At 43.3% G+C, this 20,240-nt stretch overlaps 1 protein-coding gene across 1 annotated transcript in view; it reads right to left on the bottom strand.

Annotated features, from left to right (window-relative positions):
- Window positions 1-19,999, bottom strand: part of LOC137379064 (matrix metalloproteinase-15-like) — a 163,435-nt gene extending 143,436 nt beyond the window's left edge. The window contains exon 1 of the mRNA XM_068049687.1: window positions 19,961-19,999. The gene's annotated coding sequence lies outside the window, so the exon portion shown is untranslated. The remainder of the gene's footprint in view (window positions 1-19,960) is intronic.
- Between the last annotated feature and the right edge of the window lie 241 nt (window positions 20,000-20,240).

Below are 20,240 nucleotides of genomic sequence, written 5' to 3'. Positions count from 1 at the left end.
GGTCTAACTTTAGAGATCGTATCCAGTGATTAAAAGCCATATGTTTAATTCTTTCAAATTCAATAAAAGTCTGGGCAGGTCTTTTCTTAGCATTTCTAAATTTCTGTCGATAGGCTTCAGATGCCAACTCATACATATTTAAAATTGCCATTGTAGTTTGTTTGTACTCAGGGCGGCACAGTGGCGCAGTGGTTAGCACCGCAGCCTCACAGCTCCAGGGACCCGGGTTCGATTCCGGGTACTGCCTGTGTGGAGTTTGCAAGTTCTCCCTGTGTCTGCGTGGGTTTTCTCCGGGTGCTCCGGTTTCCTCCCACAAGCCAAAAGACTTGCAGGTTGATAGGTAAATTGGCCATTATAAATTGTCACTAGTATAGGTAGGTGGTAGGGAAATATAGGGACAGGTGGGGATGTTTGGTAGGAATATAGGATTAGTATAGATGGGTGGTTGATGTTCGGCACAGACTCGGTGGGCCAAAGGGCCTGTTTCAGTGCTGTATCTCTAATCTAATCTAAACAGAGAAACAGCTTTGCAAGCCCTACCTACCAATTTGTCTTGCAGGAGCATAGCCCAATGTTCTTTTGGCCATTTTAGTCTATTAACTATTTTCTCAAAGCAGATAAAATATGACTCGATCTCCTCATTAAATTTTGGCACTAGTCTTGAGTGTTTCGTAATGTCAAATTTCTGCTCCAAATTATTTTTTTAACAAAGTAGCTCCTGACAACACAGTGGCCCGCTGATGTCATCAGAACGTTCCAGGCTGCGCACATTCGAAAATGGTCTCCTGCGCTCTGAGATGCTGAACATGCACAACCTACATCTTGCCTTGCCAGGACTAACTGGCACATGCGCAGGAAAATGCTGAATGGCACATGCGCAGAAAAACGCTCTCCCCCCTCGGCTACTCCCTCCAGGCCACTCGCTCCCCGTTCCACCTCCCATCCCACTCTCCGACCGCTCCCCCCCACATGCCTCCAGACGCCAGCTCTAGGCCACGGGCCGCTTCCCTCCTCTCGGCCATTCGCTCCGCCCGAAGAAGCAAAACGGGCCGCAAGGTGTGACATGGCGATGATGTAGGAGCGAGTGGCTGAGAAGAGGGAAATGGTACGGCCTAGAGCAAGTGTCTGGCGGTAGGCGGGGAGTGAGCAGCCGGAGAGTGTGATCAGGGGTTTGGTGGAAGTGGCTGGAGAGTGGGATGGCACTGAAACCTCACAGAATTATAGAGGGTATGCAGCACTATCAGAGGTGCTGTCCTTCTGATGAGACTTTATACAGTGCAATGTTCTCCGTGTCTCAAATATGTCCATTGCATGCTGCCATACGTTGAAGTTGTTTTTGAGTGATAAATTGAGCAGCGCCATCTTTAACCCTGGCAGCTGCCTGAATGTCGCAGACAGTGACGTTTAAGTGGATGAGGCTGCATTTGTGCATGTGCTAGTACAGCGCCACCTAGTGATTGTGTTGTCAGCAAACGCAGCCTTTTTTTAAACTAGTGTTTCAGCCCCTGTGTTTGATTGGATAAATAAACAGACAGTGACAGGTTTTCTTGTGAGTTTAAAACAGAAGATTAACTATTCATTGAACAATAATCACTGACATGTTCACAACAGCACCCCGGCACGCATCACTCTCTCATGCCCACACAAGAAGGTAAAGGGTAAGAGGTGTTAAGAGTTCAAGGTATAAAAGTCTGCTGTTTTCAGGAAAAACCTGTGGGATCCTCTTGGAAGGTAAGTTTTTAAAGTTGCAGGCCTGTTTGCTGTTTGTCTTGCCCTTGCTGGGGTGCTGAAGTCTTCTGACAGTCAACACTTCAGTTTGAAGACGGTGCTGATATTTCTTAATCCAATTTTCACAGGTGGAGAAGTTGTTTAAAAGGCATTCTCTTATTTCTCTGTGGCAGTTGGTTATCAACTTGTCTCAGCAGGGTTCAACTGTCGGGGCTGGAATTGATCTCTCTCTCTCTCTCTCTACTTTGTGCTAGAATTCAAGATGGCTTTCGATGTTCACTTTGTGGCTGGAGATCCCAGACTGATTTTCTGATGACTTGATGACTGATGACTTGCTTTGTTCCCAAAAAAGGTTACCTTTAAAGGTTGTCATGCAGACCTCCACCTGCCAAGAATGAGGCATATTAATTTTGTCATGTGATCATTGATTTTAAACTGTTGCTGGAGTGAAAAAAGGACTTGTTAAAAAATCACCAGACACTTGGCTGAAAAAACATTTGCATACTAACAGATAGTGCTTGTGGAGACAAAAAGCTATTCTCTTCCCCACGCATTCTAAAATGGACTTTGGTCACCAAGTATTGTGTGTAAGAAGAGACATTCCGGCTAAGTCAAGAGAATCCACAAACACCGATGTGGTCAAACCAGCTAGTCACATGACTATAATAAAAGCAAAATACTGCGGATGCTGGAAATCTGAAATAAAAACAAGAAATGCTGGAACCACTCAACAGGTCTGGCAGCATCTGTGGAAAGAGAAGCACAGTTAACGTTTCGGGTCAGTGACCCTTCCTCGGAACTGACAAATATTAAAAATGTCACAGGTTATAAGCAAGTGAGGTGGGGGTGGGGCAAGAGATAACAAAGGAGAAGGTGTAGATTGGACAAGATTTCACATGACTAACCTGCTGGGCAACCAGGGTTCTTTTGAATTGTACGAACAGTTTGAACTCAGAGAGACTGTTTGCTCCTGGATTATAAAGACCTCTCCTGGCTGGCTCACCACAGCCTCTCCTATCTGGCTCTCCCTCTCTTTCTCATGGAACTCCAAATCCACTGAAGACACGTGAACCCCAAGAGAGAAAAGTCTCCTACATCGAATAAGGTTTAAGAAGAGTACTGGGCCCCAACAAAAAGCAAGACCTACCTACAATCAAGGACTCTATAATGAGCTCAAAGAACAGTAACTAAAACCCTATTCAGATATTGCCTCAAACTTTTCCACTTTATTTCTTCTGCTGTTTTCTGTCTCTATCTGCATGTGTTTATCGTATATGCATGCTAGCATGGGCACGTCATGTATCCATGGGCGTTAACCAAATTAGAGTTTAAGTTTAATAAATTTCAAGCTTTTCCGCTTCAAACCTAAAAAAACCTGCTTGGACTGGTTTCTTTGCCTTATAAGTGGAAAGCAGTGAACAAGGATTCACCAAGGGGGAGCTGAAAAACATAGTGTGTTTAAAATTAAACCCTGTTACAGTAAGAACAGGTGAAGGCTGAGAGGGAAACCTAGAACCTTTTCTCACCAGGTCATAACAGAAATTTTGGGGCTGCTGTCCTGGATTTTACCCACAGACAAACAAGAGGAATTGAAAATGGGAAGCCAAATTGTTCCCAATCAAAAAAGAGCAAGATTTCAATACAAGTTTTCTTGTGGTTGTGTGTGTTAGAATATTAACATGTCTGCAACTGAAGCTAGTAGCTCCCCAAGGCAAGGTGAAGTAACTCAGGATAAGTTAAAAGCACTGTCAAAGGAGCAGTGTGGGACCACTGTACGTGGCAAGGCTAGAAAGTCTGAACTCCTAAGACTAGTGGCGAACTAGTCTGAAGGGCGGCACAGTGGTGCAGTGGTTAGCACCGCAGCCTCACAGCTCTAGGGACCCGGGTTCAATTCTGGGTACTGCCTGTGCAGAGTTTGCAAGTTCTCCCTGTGACCGTGTGGGTTTTCGCCGGGTGCTCCGGTTTCCTCCCACAGCCAAAGACTTGCAGGTTGATAGGTAAATTGGCCATTGTAAATTGCCCCTAGTTTAGGTAGGTGGTAGGGAATATGGGATTACTGCAGGGTTAGTATAAATGGGTGGTTGTTGGTTGGCACAGACTCGGTGGGCCAAAGGGCCTGTTTCAGTGCTGTATCTCTAAATAAACATGAAGACAAAGAGAGGAAGAAAGAGAGCTAAGGCAGCTTGAGCCCAGTGAAAGCATGGCCAATATGGAGGAGTGAAATTCAGGGCTAGGTACAGGATTGTTAAAACTAACTCAACTAATCCCAAACTTCAATGAGGAAGATGCGGAAGAGTTTTTTTGTATCTTTTGAGAAACTGGCAAGGCAGCTAAAATGGCCAGCTGAGACCTGGCCTCTTTTATTACAAAGCAAGCTAACTGGAAAAGCCGATGAGGTTTATTCCCTGTTGCCAGATGAAAGGTCACCAAATTATGAACTGACAAAAAATGCTATCCTCGGAGCATATGAATTAGTACCCTAAGCCTATCGCCAAAAGTTTAGAACCCTCAAGAAGCAAGCTAATCAAACTTATCTGCAGTTTGAAAGAAGTAAGCAGCTGGCTTTTGACCAGTGGCTGAGGGCTCTGAAAGTACAGCTCAGCTATGAGAATCTCAGAGAAGTAATTCTGTTAGAGGAATTTAAACACACTCTCCCACTCTCCATAAAGACCCATGCAGAGGAGCAGCGGGTTCAGAGAGCCCGGCAAGCAGCTGTTCTGGCTGATGACTTTGCTTTAATTTATAAGTCAGTTTCCCAGGGGAAAACCTTTCCTAATCACCCCCACAAATCCGAAAAAGACAAAGGGTGGGAAGGTTTTAGAAGCCCAAGCAGTCCTGGGAGAGAAAGAAAAGCAGGAGACTAAGGGGGCCCCTACTCTAGCCAAAAAGGAATGTGCTGTGAGCAGGAGTGAGACGCAGAGACCTGTGTGCTTCCATTGTAATAAGGCAGGTCATCTAAAAGCTGACTGCTGGAAAATAAAGGGAAAACCTGTAGGGTTCATCAGGGCACACCTGCTCAGTGAAGAAGTGACCCTTATGGAAAGGACAGCAGAATAAGTTGTGGATTTAACTGCAGTAAGAGAGACCTAGGAAGTCTACCACTGCAAGTGCAGGAAAATTTAATAGGATTCCTGAACACTATCAGGGTTTTGTGTTTGAAGGGACAGTAACTCCATACCCCTCAAGTGGGGCAAGCAAGCCCATAGTAATTCTCAGGGACACAGGGGCCAATAGATCCCTTTTACTGGGAAAAGGCCTGACGTTTCCCCCAGAGTGTGCAATGAACACCAGAATTGTGGTGAATGGTATTGGAGGGCAATGTATGCCTCTACCTGTACACCAGGTGCACTTGGAGTGAGACCTAGTTTTGGGCCCGGTGACAGTACGGAATGTTCAATGCGAGAAGTATAACAGGTAAGGCAGATGAACTTAGAGCTTGGATTAGTACTTGGAAATATGATGTTGTTGCTATTACAGAGACTTGGTTGAGGGAAGGGCAGGATTGGCAGCTAAATGTTCCAGGCTTTAGAAGCTTCAGGCGGGATAGAGGGGGATGTGAAAGGGGTGGGGGAGTTGCATTACTGGTTAAGGAGAATATCACAGCTGTACTGCGGGAGGACAACTCAGAAGGGTCATGCAGCGAGGCAATATGGGTGGAGCTCAGGAATAGGAAGGGTGCAGTCACGATGTTGGGGGTTTACTACAGGCCTCCCAACAGCCAGCGGGAGGTAGAGGAGCAGATATGTAGACATATTTTGGAAAGATGTAAAGGTAACAGGGTTGTGGTGGTGGGTGATTTTAACTTCCCCTATATTGACTGGGACTCGCTTAGTGCTAGGGGCTTGGAAGGGGCAGAATTTGTGAGGAGCACCCAGGAGGGCTTCTTGAAACAGTATGTAGATAGTCCAACTAGGGATGGGGCCATTCTGGACCTGGTATTGGGGAATGAGCCTGGCCAGGTGGACGAAGTTTCAGTGGGGGAGCATTTCGGGAACAGTGACCATAATTCCACAAGTTTTAAGGTACTTGTGGTTAAGGATAAGAGTAATCCTCGGGTGAAGGTGCTAAATTGGGGGAAGGCTAATTCTAACAATATTAGGCAGGATCTGAAGAATTTAGATTGGGGGTGGCTGTTTGAGGATAAATCAACATCTGACATGTGGGAGTCTTTCAAACGTCAGCTGATTAGAATCCAGGACCAGCATGTTCCTGTGAGGAAGAAAGACAAGTTTGGCAAGTTTCGGGAAGCTTGGCTAACACGGGATATTGTGAGCCTAGTCAAAAAGAAAAAGGAAGCATTTGTAAGGGCTGGAAGGCTAGGACCAGACGAAGCACTTGAGGAATATAAAGACAGTAGGAAGGAACTTAAGCAAGGAGTTAGGAGGGCTAAAAGGGGTCATGAAAAGTCATTGGCAAACAGGATTAAGGAAAATCCCAAGGCTTTTTATACATATATAAAGAGCAAGAGGGTAACCAGAGAAAGGGTTGGACAACTCAAGGACAGAGATGGGAATCTATGTGTGGAGCCAGAGGAAATGGGCGAGGTGCTAAATGAGTACTTTGCATCAGTATTCACCAAAGAGAAGGACTTGGTGAATGATGAGCCTAGGGAAGGGAGTGCAGATAGACTTAGTCATCTCATTATCAATAAGGAGGAGGTGTTGGGTGTCTTGCAATGCATTAAGGTAGATAAGTCCCCAGAGCCTGATGGGATCTACCCTAGAATACTGAGGGAGGCAAGGGAAGAAATTGCTGGGGCCTTGACAGAAATCTTTGCATCCTCATTGGTTACAGGTGAGGTCCCAGAGGACTGGAGAATAGCCAATGTTGTTCCTTTGTTTAAGAAGGGTAGCAAGGATAATCCAGGAAATTATAGGCCGGTGAGCCTTATGTCAGCGGTAGGGAAACTATCAGAGAGGATTATTCGGGACAGGATTTACCCCATTTTGAAACAAACAAACATATTAGCGAGAGACAGCATGGTTTCATGAAGGGGAGGTCGTGTCTTACTAATTTGATTGAGTGACGAAGATGATTGATGAAGGAAGGGCAGTGGATGTTATCTATATGGACTTTAGTAAAGCCTTTGACAAGGTCTATGGGTATTTGGGACATCAAACCAAAAAAGTGACAACTGACATCTTTCCATATCTTCTCTTTTTTTCTTCAAGAACTAACAAGTATTTGGCCAAAGTATTCTTTTTTGTCTTTTTTTTTTGGAACAGTGTGTGTGTGTGTGTGTGTGTTAGGGACTACGGTAAAGGAGAACTTTCATATTTCACTGTGTATTAATGCTTTGCTTTGTTACTGGTTATGTCTTGTTTTATAATAAACTGATAATTTTGTTGTTTATTGGTGTATTTTATTCTGGGATAAAGGGTAGAGTCTATGATTGACCATATCAAAAACTGGGTAAATATTTATATAAATGCTGTGACCAGTGGAGAAGTGGAACTAGAAAAGACAGTGCACATCTCCCACCTTGGTCATTAAGGGGAGGCAGTGGTGTTGTTTTATTGTCACTGGACTTGTAACCCAGAAACCCAGGGTATTGCTGGGTACATGGGTTCGAATCCCACCATGGCAGATTGTGGAATTTGAATTCAATTAATAAATCGAGAACTAAAAGCGAGTCTGATGATGGCCATGAAACCATTGTCAATTGTCGTAGAAACCCATCTGGTTCAATAATGTCCTTTAGGGAAGGATATCTGCTGTCTTTACCTGGCCTGGCCTAAGTGTGACTCCAGACTCACAGCAATGTGGTTGACTCTTAAATGCCCTCTGAAATGGCCTAGCAAGCCACTCAGTTGTATCAAACTGCTACAAAATCAATAAGGAATGAAACAGGATGGACCACCTGACATCGACCAAGACATCAGAAACAACAATGGCAAACCCAGCCCTGTCGATCCTGCAAAGTCCGCCTTACTAACATCTGGTCATACTCACCGAATCATACCTTACTGACAATGTCCCAGACACCGCTATCACCTTCCCCGGGTATGTCCTGTCCCACTGGCAGGACAGACCCAGCAGAGGTGGGGGCACAATGGTATACAGTCAGGAGGGAGTTGCCCTGGGAGTCCTCAAAAATGACTGTGGACCCCATGAAGTCTCATGGCATCAGGTGAAACATGGGCAAGGAAACCTCCTGCGCCACCCCCCACAGCTGATGAATCAATACTCTTCCATGTTGAACACCACTTGGAGGAAGCACTAAGGGTAGCAATGGCAGAGAATATACTCTGGATGGGGTCTTCAATGTCCATCACCAAGAGTGGCTCGATAGCACCACTACTGACCGTTCTGGCTGAGGCCTAAAGGACATACTTGCTAGACTGGGTCTGCGGTAGGTGGTGAGGGAACCAACAAGAAGGAAAAACATACTTGACCTTGTCTTTACCAATCTGCCTGCCGCAGATGCATCTGTCCATAACAGTATTGGTAGGAGTCACCACCACACAGCCCTTGTGGAGAATAATTCCCGTCTTCACATTAAGGATGCCCTCCATCATGTTATGTGGTACTACCACCATGCTAAATGGGATAGATTTTGAACAGATCTAGCAATTCAAAACTGGACATCCATGAGGTGCTGTGGGCCATCAGCAGCACCAGAATTGTACTCAACCACAATCTGTAACTTCATGGCCCGGCATATCCTCCATTCTACCATTACCATCAAGCCAGGGATCAATCCTGGTTCAATGAAGAGTGCAGGAGGGCATGCCAGGAGCAGCACCAGGCATATTCCAAAATGAGGTGTCAACCTAGTGAAAATACAACCCAGGACTATTGGGTCATGCCAAACAGTGTAAGCAGCATGTGATAGACAGAATAAAGTGATGCCACAACTAACCGATCAGATCTAAGCTCTGCAGTCCTGCCACATTCAGTCATGAATGCTGGTGGACAATTAAACAACTATCTGGAGGAAGTGGCTCCACAAATATCCCCATTCTCAATGATGGGGGAGCCCAGCATATCAGCAAAAAAGATAAGGCTGAAGCATTTGCAACAACCTTCAGCCAGAAGTGCCGAGTGGATGATCCATCTCAGCCTCCTCCTGAAGTGCCCAGCATCACAGATGCCAGTCTTCAGCCATAATAACAAAAGCAAAATACTGTAGATGTTGGAAATCTGAAATAAAACCAAAAAAGTGCTGGAAATACTCAGCAGGTCTGGCAGCATCTATGGAGAGAGAAGCAAAGTTAATGCTTCAGGTTAAGAAAGAAGTTCAACCTGGCCAATTACTGCCCCATCAGTCTACTCTTTATCAACAGTAAAGTGATGGAAGGTGTCATCGACAGTGCTATCAAGTGGCAATTGCTTAGCAATAGCCTGCTCAGTGATAGTTTGGTTCCGCCAGGACTATTCAGTTCCTGACCTCATTACAGCCTTGGTTCAAACATGGACAAAAGAGCTGAACTCAAGAGGTGAGGTGAGAGTGACGGTCCTTGACATCAAGGCAGCATTTGACCGAATATGGCATCAAGGAGCCCTAACAAAGCTGCAGTAAATGGTAGTCAGGAGGAAAACTCTCCACTGGTTGGAGTCATACCTACTGCAAAGGAAGATGGTTGTGGTTGTTGGAGGTCAATCATCTCGGCTCCAGAACGTCACTGCAGGAGTTCCTCAGGGTAGTATTCAAGGCCCAACCATCTTCAGCTGCTTCATCAATGACTTTTCTTCAATCATAAGGTCAGATGTGGGGATGTTCGCTCATGATTGCACAATGTTCAGCACCATTCGTGACTCCTCAGATACTAAAGCAGTCCGTGTAGAAATGCAGCAAGACCTGGACAATATCCAGGCTTGGGCTGGTAAGTGGCAAGTAACATTTGCGCCACACAAGTGCCTGGCAATAACTATCTCAAACAAGAGAGAATCTAACCATCTCCCCTTGACATTCAATTGCATTACGATCACTGAATTCCTCACTATCAACATCCTGGGGGTTACCATTGACCAGCAACTGAACTTGAATAGCCATATAAATACCATGGGTACAAGAGCAGGTCAGAGGCTGGGAATCCTGCGTAGAGTAACTCACCTCCTGTCTCCCCAAGGCCTGTCCACCATCTACAAGGCACAAGTCAGGAGTGCGATGGAATACTCTCCATTTGCCTGGATGGGTGCCGCTCCAACAGCACTCAAGAAGCTCTACACCATCCAGGACAAAGCAGCCCACTTGATTGGCAACCCATCCACAGACATTCACTCCCTCCACCATCGAAGCACAGTGGCAGTAGTGTGTACCATCTACAAGATGCACTGCAGCAATGCACCAAGGATCCTTAGATAGCACCTTCCAAACCCGTGACCTCTGCAACCTAGAAGGACAAGGGCAGCAGATATGTGGGAACACCATCACCTGCAAGTTCCCCTCCAAGTCACACACCTCCTGACTTGGAACTATATCGCTGTTCCTTCACTGTTGCTGGGTCAAAATCCTGGAACTCCCTTCCTAACAGCACTGTGGGTGTACCTATCCAACATGGACTGCAGTGGTTCAAGAGAATGGCTCACCACTATCTTCTCTAGGGCAATTAGGGATGGGCAATAAATGCTGTCCTAGCTAGAAATGCCCACATCCCATGAACAAATTTTTAAAAACATATAATTGGGGGCTCTGTGTGGGATAGCCCAACACCGACAACATGCAATTTTACGTGGGGTTATAATAATGGGAAAAAAAAAATAAGAAAAAGCAGCTTTCTTGTGCATTAGAGTAAAGTTTACAGTACCAGAATGATTTTGTTAGTTGCTACGACCTTTCTGGAAAGAAGGATGTATCCCTCAGTGATTTGAGAAACTTAACCTTAACTAAAGAATTTGACATACCTGTTGGCTTTAGAGTTAAAACCAGGAGCTCAGAAAGCAGATATAATTGAAGCAATAGCACAGCATTTGCAATTGGAAGAAGAAGAAGGTGGCAAACTAGATGGTAGTGCAGTTGAATTAGTTAAAATTCAGTTGCAGATGAAGCAACTTGAACTTGAGGAAAAGGCAAAAGAGACAGCATTTCAAAGGGAGCAAACAGAGTGGCAGGAGAGATAAAGGGCAAGAGAAAGAGTGGAAAAAGAGAGAGAAAGGGAATACCAGATTAGAAGTCTGGAACTGGGGAAAAAAGAAGCTGCCCTTGACCCTGATAAAAATTCGGGTGGGGAAAGACCTGTCACCAGCCCAGGACCCAGTGGAGAACTGTTTAAATTTGTACAAACCCTCCCAAAATTTGAGGAAAGGGGCATAGAGGCATGTCATTTTTTTTGAAAGGATAGCCAAACAGATGAAGTGGCCAAAGGAAAGCTGGACACTGCTCATGCAAAGCAGGTTGATGGGCAGAGCTTATGAAGTTTATGCCATGCTTTCTGAGGAAGCTCCTGCAGATTATGAGCTGGCAAAAAAGGCTATTTTTGCTGCTTATGAATTGGTCCCTGAAGCATACAGGCAGAAATCTTGAAACGTATGGAGAGAGCCTGGGCAGACTTATATAGAATTTGAGAGGGAAAATAAATTAATTTTGATTGTTGGATGCAGGCACTAAAGGCAGAGGCTACATTTGAAAACATTAAGAAACTAATTCTCCTGGAAGAATTTAAAAATTCACTCCCTCCATTAATAAGAACACATGTAGAGAACCAGAAAGTTTCAACAGTCAGACAGGCAGCGGAAATCACTGATGATTACGAGCTTGTTTATAAGCCCAAACCCTTTGTCCATTACCCCCACAAACCCAAGTATGATAGAAGGTGGGAGCATGATAGGAAGGCAAGTAGCCAGCGACAAGAAGAGACAGCTGTGAATGCCCCGGGATCCCCTCCTCAGGCCAGAAAGGAAGATGCTGAGGGTGGAAGTGAGGTCCGCAAGCCTAAGTGTTACCATTGCCACAAGGTGGGACACCATCATGCAGGATGCTGGAAGTTGCAGGGACACCCATGGGACTTATTGGGGTGCACAAAGCCAATGCAGAGAATGGGGCCCTGACTGAGAGTACAACAGATCAAGCAGTCACTCTGACTGCAGCTATAAGGTCAAGTACAAAAACTGCTGTGAGCGCAGGGGATGTGAATAAGACACCTCAGAGTTATAGGGAATTCTTGTCAAAAGAAAAAGTAACTCCTTATCCCTCAAGTGAGGCAGGTCAACCTATAGTTATACTTAGGGATACAGGAGCCACCCAAACTCTTTTGTTAGGGAAAGGCATATATTTTCCACCAGAGAGCACCCTGAATGCCAAGGTTTTAGTGAATGGTATTGGCGGGGAGTATAAACCCTTACCTTTGTATCGGGTGTACCTAGAGTCTGACCTAATGTCTTGAACAGTAACTGTAAGAGTTGACTATAGTTTGCCAGGAGACGGAGTTGACCTACTCCTGGGGAATGATTTGACTGGAGCGAAGGTAGTAGCTTCTCCAGTAGTCACGGAAAAAACAAGTGGTGTCAAAGAGACAGAACGGTTACAGGAAAAGGTTCCAGGAATTTTTCCTTCATGTGTCATGACCCAAGCAATGGCTAAGCAAGTTCCATTGTCGGAAGTCAAATTGGCATCACAGTCGAATATCTGAAACTTTCTTTGGGGATTTGGAAAATCCGAAGGAAAGGTTCAATAGATCTTCTCTGATCAAGGCTCAGCAAGCCGATCCAGAGTTAAATAAAGTAGCACAATCGGCTTTTAACTGAAGCTGAGGCAAAGGGAGTTCCAGAAGGCTACTATATTAAAAATAGGATTCTCAAGAGGAAGTGAAGACTTCCTCACTGACCTGCGGACAAAGAATGCACAGTAGTTCACCAGATAGTGGTACACTCAAGTATCATCAGGAAATATTAAGGATAGCACATGAAATTCCTATAGTGGGATATGTGGGGATCCAGTAGACCCAATCACGTATAGGTCAGCACTTTTACTGACCAGGTTTTTTCAAGGACATGGTGCAGTTTTGTAAAACGTGCCCGTGCCAGCTTGTGGTTAAACCACAACCTGACCTAAAACTGGCACGTCTAAGTCCCATAATAGTTCTTGGGAACCATCTAGCAGGGTGTTGGTATACAGTGTAGGACCTTTACCAAAAATAAAACTGGGACACCAATATATACTCACTATCATGGATATGGCCACTTGATTCCCAGAGGCCGTTCCCTTGAGAACAATTTTTGCTAAGGTAGTGGTAGAGAGGTTAACCCAGTTCTTCACTAGATATGGATTACTGATTGAGATTCAATCGGATCAAGATTCCAATTTTATGTCTAAAAGTTTTCAGGAAGTTATGAGTAATTTGGGTATAACACAGTTAAAGTCTTCAGCATACCACCTACAGATACAAGGGGCTTTAGAAAGGTCCCATCAGACCCTCAAAACGATGATCAGGGCAAACTGTCATGAATATCCCCATGATTGGGATAAAGAGCTAGAATTTATTTTGTTTGCCACGAAATATTCATTTAATGAGTCTACCGGTTTTAGTCTTTTTGAATTAGTTTATGGACATGAGATAAGATGTCCTCTAAAACTAATTAAAGATTTTTAGAACAGAGGAACAAATCAACTGTGTTAGATTATGTATCCATGTTACAGGAACACCTCACAAGAGCCTGCAAAGTGGCTGTGGAACACCTGAAAGCTTCCCAAACAACTATGAAGACATGGGCAGATAAGCATGCCAAGACCTGAACATTTCAACCAGGGGATGAGGTGTTAGTATTACTGCCTTTACAGGGTGAACTGCTGAAAGCATGGTTCAGTCGTCCATATAAAATGGTCAAAAGAATTGGTAAAGTAAATTCTTTGATTGGCACCCCAGATCACCGGAAAAAGAATCGGCTGTGTCATATCAATATGTTGAAACAATATCATCGCCAGGAGAAGGATCAGCAAGCACGGGTATGTCAGGTAGTAGGTAGTGAAGGATGAAAGGGATAGTGAGGATGAGGCAGAAGGAAACCTAGACAATTCTCAAATTGAACCTCCTACTATCAGGTTAGCTAATACTGAATTGTTAGGAAGATTGGACATTATGCTTTCATATTTAGATGCAGAACAATGAGAAGACTAACAAGACTACTCACAGCATTTAAAGGAGTCTGTAAGGACAAACCAGGATGTAGAACCTTAGCCACACATGATGTAGATGTAGGGGAATCCTTTCCTAAAAAACAGCCTCCTTATTGCTTAAGTCTGGAGAAACTGGCCTAGGTGAAAGCAGAAATCCAATACATGCTGGAAAACCACCTAACTGAACCCAGTCAAAGCAGCTGGAGTTCCCCAGTGGTGTTGTTGCCTAAACCTAATGGTTCAACTGGATTCTGCATAGACTACAGAAAGGTTAATGCAGTAACAAAGGCAGACTCCTACCTTATATCTCACTTGGAAGACTGTATTGACAGAGTGGACAGTGCCATGTTCCTTACAAAAATAGATTTGTTAAATGCCTCATGGCAGACTGGTACAAAAGGTGAAGTCACATGGGATCAGAGGGGAGCTGGCAAGATTGCGGATAATGATGAGGATTGTCAGAGGATACAGCAGGATATAAATCGGTTGGAGACTTGGGCGGAGAAATGGCAGATGGAGTTTAATCCGGACAAATGAGAGGTAATGCATTTTGGAAGTTCTAATGCAGGTGGGAAGTATACAGTAAATGGCAGAACCCTTATGAGTATTGACAGGCAGAAAGATCTGGGCGTACAGGTGCACAGGTCACTGAAAGTGGCAACGCAGGTGGATAAGGTAGTCAAGAAGGCATACGGCATGCTTGCCTTCATCGGTCGGGGCATAGAGTATAAAAATAGGCAAGTCATGCTGCAGCTGTACAGAACGTTAGTTAGGCCACACTTAGAATATTGCGTGCAATTCTGGTCGCCACACTACCAGAAGGACGTGGAGGCTTTGGAGAGGGTACAGAAAAGGTTTACCAGGATGTTGCCTGGTCTGGAGGGCATTAGCTATGAGGAGAGGTTGGATAAACTCGGATTGTTTTCACTGGAACGACGAAGGTGGAGAGGCGACATGATAGAGGTTTACAAAGTTATAAGCGGCATGGACAGTGTGGATAGTCAGAAGCTTTTTCCCAGGGTGGAAGAGTCAGTTACTAGGGGACATAGGTTTAAGGTGAGTGGGGCAAAGTTTAGAGGGGATGTGCGAGGCAAGTTCTTTACACAGAGGGTGGTGAGTGCCTGGAACTTGTTGCCGGGGGAGGTGGTGGAAGCAGGTACCATAGAGACGTTTAAGAGGCATCTTGACAAATACATGAATAGGATGGAAATAGAGGGATACGGATCCCGTAACTGCAGAAGGTTTTAGTTTAGGCAGGCATCAAGATCGGCGCAGGCTTGGAGGGCCGAATTGCCTGTTCCTGTGCTGTACTGTTCTTTGTTCCTTGTTCTTTGATACTGGCAGGTTCCTTTAACACCCCGAGCTAAAGAAATATCAGCCTTTATCACATCAGACGGTCTTTTCCAATGCCTAGTGATGCCATTCATGCTACAAGTTGCCCCAGCCACTTTTCAGAGACTAATGAATCAAATGGTAGGCAGTGTTCCTAACTGTGTGGTTTACCTTGATGATGTGCTGGTATACAGTGACACTTGGAAGGACCACTTGGAACAACTAGAAGCTCTGTTTAGAAAATTGCAATCGCCTGACTTAGTGTTAAACCTTGCCAAAAGTGAATTTACAAAAGCGAGAGTAACCTACCTCAGGAATATAGTAGGGCAAGGACAAGTGTTACCAAGAACAATGCAAGTACAACATTAGAATCTAACTTTGCTTTGAGTTATCTGAGTACAAAGAAGGTACAAAGCAAAACTGTATTAGCTACAGGTAAAGAGTGAATGAGTATGAGTGTGAAAATGTGTTTTAAATATTTTTCATCTTCTGTTTTTTCCCCACTTTTTATAATGAAACGCATTTGAAAATGATGTTTCATTCCTCCAAGGATGGAGGTGTTTTGATGGTGCTTCTAAATTTTTGTTAAGTTTTTTTTGAGGATTCGTGCATTTTAGAATGATGGACATTGTTTTATTTGGGAAAACTGAAAAGGATTCCATGGATGCTTTTTTCACTGGGGTCATTGAAGGGACACTGAAAGGTCTTGTTTGAAAACAACATTTACTGGAAGTCACCTGTCTTCAGATAAACACCCAGCAAGGGCTTTGAGACTTGGGGGAGATATTTGCAGAGAAATGACAGGTCAAGATTTATGGGGGTCAGGAGGCTTGACTCTTGTGATATTGTTTTGGTTTCACTTTGGACAGTCAGTTGGGGTATGGAGTGTTTTGAAAGGAGTTTTAAATCAACCTGCCAAAGACAAAACCCCAGCTCAGCCTTTTCCATCTCTTTGGGAAGCTCTTAGAAGCAAGTGTAAGAAATTGAGAAATTGATGCTGCATTCCTCTTGAAAGGCCTGCTAGAAACCCCGGTTACCACATTTCTCCTGGAAAGCCTGCCAAACTCATCTTCAATGTCACCTGAAAAGAATTGTTCTAGAAGGATCCCAGTGACAGCCATCTCTGGGTATTTGGGACGCCAAAGCAAAAAGGGACAACTGGCATTTTTCCATATCTTCTCTTTTTTTCTTCAAGAATTAGCAAGTATTTGGTCAAAGTATTCTTTTTTGTCTCTTTTTTTGTAACAGCTCGAAAGAGAAAATCTCCATTTTTTCGATTAACCGCTGTGTGTGCGTGTGTGTGTGTGTGTGTGTGTCTAAGGTAAAAGGGAACTTCATATTTCACTCTATGAGTTAATGCTTTGCTTCATTACTGGTTATGTCTTGATTTATAATAAAATTACAATCTTGTTCTTTATTAAAGAAACCTGGTTGTATTTTATTCTGGAATAAAGAGTAGTCTATGATTGACCGTATCAGTAACTGGGTAAACATTTATATATATGTTGTGACCAGTGGAGAAGTGGAACTAGAAAAGATAGTACACTCCTCCACCTCGGTCGTAACACTATATAGTTGCTTAATATTATTTATTGTATAGAGTTATCATTGTATAAGCTTGTTAAAGATTAACATTTAGTGCAGTGCACAGTGTTAGCATTCATGTAGAGTACTGTGAATAGAAATCGTCAAGGTTTCATTGCCTTAGACTGATGCCGCACCGTACTGTCTTCAGGTGCCTGTTTATCACAAACTACCTCTTAATAAGAAGATTTATCTGCAGATAGAGAATGTTGAGTCTGATGGGAATCCAATCCCTGGGAACCGCGAGAGAAAATGTTCCTCAATACCTTTAAATATCTTAGACTGTTAATGGTTCCCGTCACATGCATCACAACAGAAAAGTATGACACTGCATTAGAAGGAAATTACAAGGGATTCTAAAGAAAGCATCCGCAATCACATTATTTTTTCCTGCAATGTGAAATATTATTGAGTTTATCTAACAGGTATCACAGATTATGACAGAACATACAATGTGTCAGAGTCCACACTGCACCTGTAAAGCAGTAGTCACCATAGCACTGAGCTATAATTTTGATTGATTAACTTCCGAATCAGGATTATATCAAAGGCTTAGAATGGTTACAGCACAGAAAGGGGCCATTCTGCCTGTCATGTCTGTGCTGGCTCTGTTCATGAAGTCCCATTTATTCACAAGCTTCATTACCTCCCTAGAAAATCCTGACAGATTTGTCAAGCATGAACTTTCCTCCCTCTCTCAAAAGTCATGATGACAATCCAAGGATAGCTTCTAAAGTTTTATTCACGGCGGATGCCCAGCTTGTATTTCCAGAACAGGCCTTTTTTTTAAAAAAATGATAGCTGTCATGTTCTCTTTGCTCCAGTCCTTTGATACAAATCCCATTTCTCATGATTCCATGAAAATCCTTGCAATTTACAACCAGTTAATTTCGCCATTTCAAAGAACAACGAACAAAGAACAATACAGCACAGAAACAGGCTATTTGGCCTTCCAAGCCTGCGCCGATCTTGATGCCTGCCTAAACTAAAACCTTCTGCACTTCCGGGGACCGTATCCCTCTATTCCCATCCTATTTATGTATTTGTCAAGATGCCTCTTAAACGTCGCTATCGTACCTGCTTCCACCACCTCCCCCGGCAGCAAGTTCCAGGCACTCACCACTCTCTGTGTAAAGAACTTGCCTCGCACATCCCCTCTAAACTTTGCCCCTCTCTCTTAAGTACCCTTTTACGCAGGCCATTCAGACATGGATTTATATCCTCCTTCACTGCTTTCAAAGTTTCCTTCACTTTTTTTGCCTCTTTTTGCTATTTGCTTTAAAAATTTACTCCTCATTTTTCGAATAGTTAACTCTCACTTCTGAAGTCAGCAGTCTCTTCTGTGTTCATTGATGCAAAGAAATTGTTTGAGATACCTGCCTTTTCCTGGTTTCTGATACCACATCCCCATCTATGGATTTCAAAGGCCCTAATACTCTAGATTTACACGGATGTACTTACAGCAGCCTTTATATCATTCTTTATGTTGCATGCAAACCTAGTCTCGTTGTCTGTTTTTGCCTGCCTGCCAAGTTTTTCATCCTACCTTATACTCCTGCCCATCTACCATTACATTTTTGCTCATATTCCTTACATTATTTCTTTTATTGCCCAGTTAGGTTTCCTTTTATTCCTGTTGTGTTTCTTAGGTAGTGATATAAATTGACTCTGCAAAATCGAAAGAAATGACTTGTGTCATATAGCATATTTCACATCTGCAGGACACCCCAAAGTGTTATTTTGTTATTCTCATTCTCAGGACATGGGAATTGCTAACATTTATTGCCCATCCATAGTTAGCCTTATACAGACTCAGAGGACAGTTAAAAGTCCTTGGTATGGAACTGGAGTCACATTTAGATCAGACCAGCTATGGGAAGCAAGTTCCTTCCCTAAAGGATATTAGTGAACCTTTTGGGTTTTTACAACGATCTGACAGCTTCATGGTCATTTAAATTAATACCAATTGAACTCAAATTCTCAAACTTACATTATCAGAATTATTAGCCCAGGCCTCTGGATTACTAGTCCAGTAGCCTAGCCACTACACTACCATATCCCCATGTACTTTATTAGTACTTTTGAACTGTAGTCATGGTTGTTTTGTAGGAAAACATTGCAGTACATTTGCCCACACCAAGGTACCACAAATGGCAATAAAATAAATTACCAGATAATATGTATTTGGTGGTGTTGGCTGAGGGGTAAATGTTGGTCAGGGCACCAGAAAAACTTCCCTGCTTTTCTTTGAATCATGCCATAAGATTTTCCATGTATATCTTGTTCAACATCTTATCCAAAAGACAGCACTTCTGATAGTGCAGTACTCCCTCCAAACTGCACTGAAATGTCAGCTGAGATGATGTGATTAGTTCTCTAGAATGGGGCTTGAATCCACAACCTTTTGACCAAAAGCTGAGAATGCTACCACTCCACCACTATGCCCAGGGCTGACTTTGTAATTGTGCAGTTAAAGATATACTACCTCTCCATGAAGCTTTGTCCTTCTAACAATTTATTCCAGTCCACTTCCATGAACTGCTTCTTCATTTCCTCAAATGCCACCGTCCTAAAATTAGGAATCTTTATTATATTTTTCTAATTAATGGCAAGTCTAATGCCAACTCAATTATGTTATGGTCACTATTTCCAAGATGTTTCTTAACCTTAACTTGCTCAATCATCTCTGTTTTGTCACTCAAAATGAGATGAGCTGCCTTCTCTCCCAAGTGTTCCTTACCCTCCAGATCAAAATGCAGTCCTAACCATGTGATGGCATCTGTCCACCTCAGGAGACAATGGACTGTGCCCGGGGTGTCTATCAATCCTAACCATGTAATTCTGTAAATAAAGCATCTGAATCCCTTAATTATATTCCAGTTTATAGCTCAGGTAACCATTATTCCAGGCATCTCCAACCTTTGGAAGCAGAGGATTGGTTACATATCACAAAGCATGTGAGTTGGTTACATAAAATAATGTAAAAATGCAGCCCACCTACATACAAATATAAAGCACATACATTAAAATCTGAGACCCTTCTTGACATGCAAAGAAACAAGATTCCTTGCATGCAAAAAGACCTTCCATACACAAAAAACTAGATCATGTGAAGCCTCACATGCTCCTTTATCCCTGCTTATCCTTATCCATCATTTACCTCACCCAAGGTTGGATATTTCACTTTGCTCTTCTTGATCTTTCCCTATTTTGTAAATCATATGCCATTATTTTAATTAATAATCACTATTAAAATTTTACCTCTTTTCTGAGTCCTAGGCATAATATCTGTGGTTTGGCTCTTCCCAGCTCATCTCACCCATACTTCAATCCATGCTTTTGCAACTTTACCTGTGCCACCTAATGGGGTTAAAAAAGAGGTTAAACCACTCATTCAGCAAAATGTCAGTGTCAACACAAGCCAATCAGAACACACTATATTAAGTAAGAAAATTTGTCTAATCAGGGCACAGAAAAATTATAAAAGTAGGCACAAACTGTGGGCAACCTGAAGCTCATTATTGCCATCTTGGTAGCACTA

The sequence above is a fragment of the Heterodontus francisci genome, chromosome 17 (genome assembly GCF_036365525.1).
Source record: "Heterodontus francisci isolate sHetFra1 chromosome 17, sHetFra1.hap1, whole genome shotgun sequence".
Classification (NCBI taxonomy): Eukaryota; Metazoa; Chordata; class Chondrichthyes; order Heterodontiformes; family Heterodontidae; genus Heterodontus; species Heterodontus francisci.
Note: the sequence above shows the minus strand (reverse complement) of the source record. Positions and strands in the feature narration are given on the sequence as shown.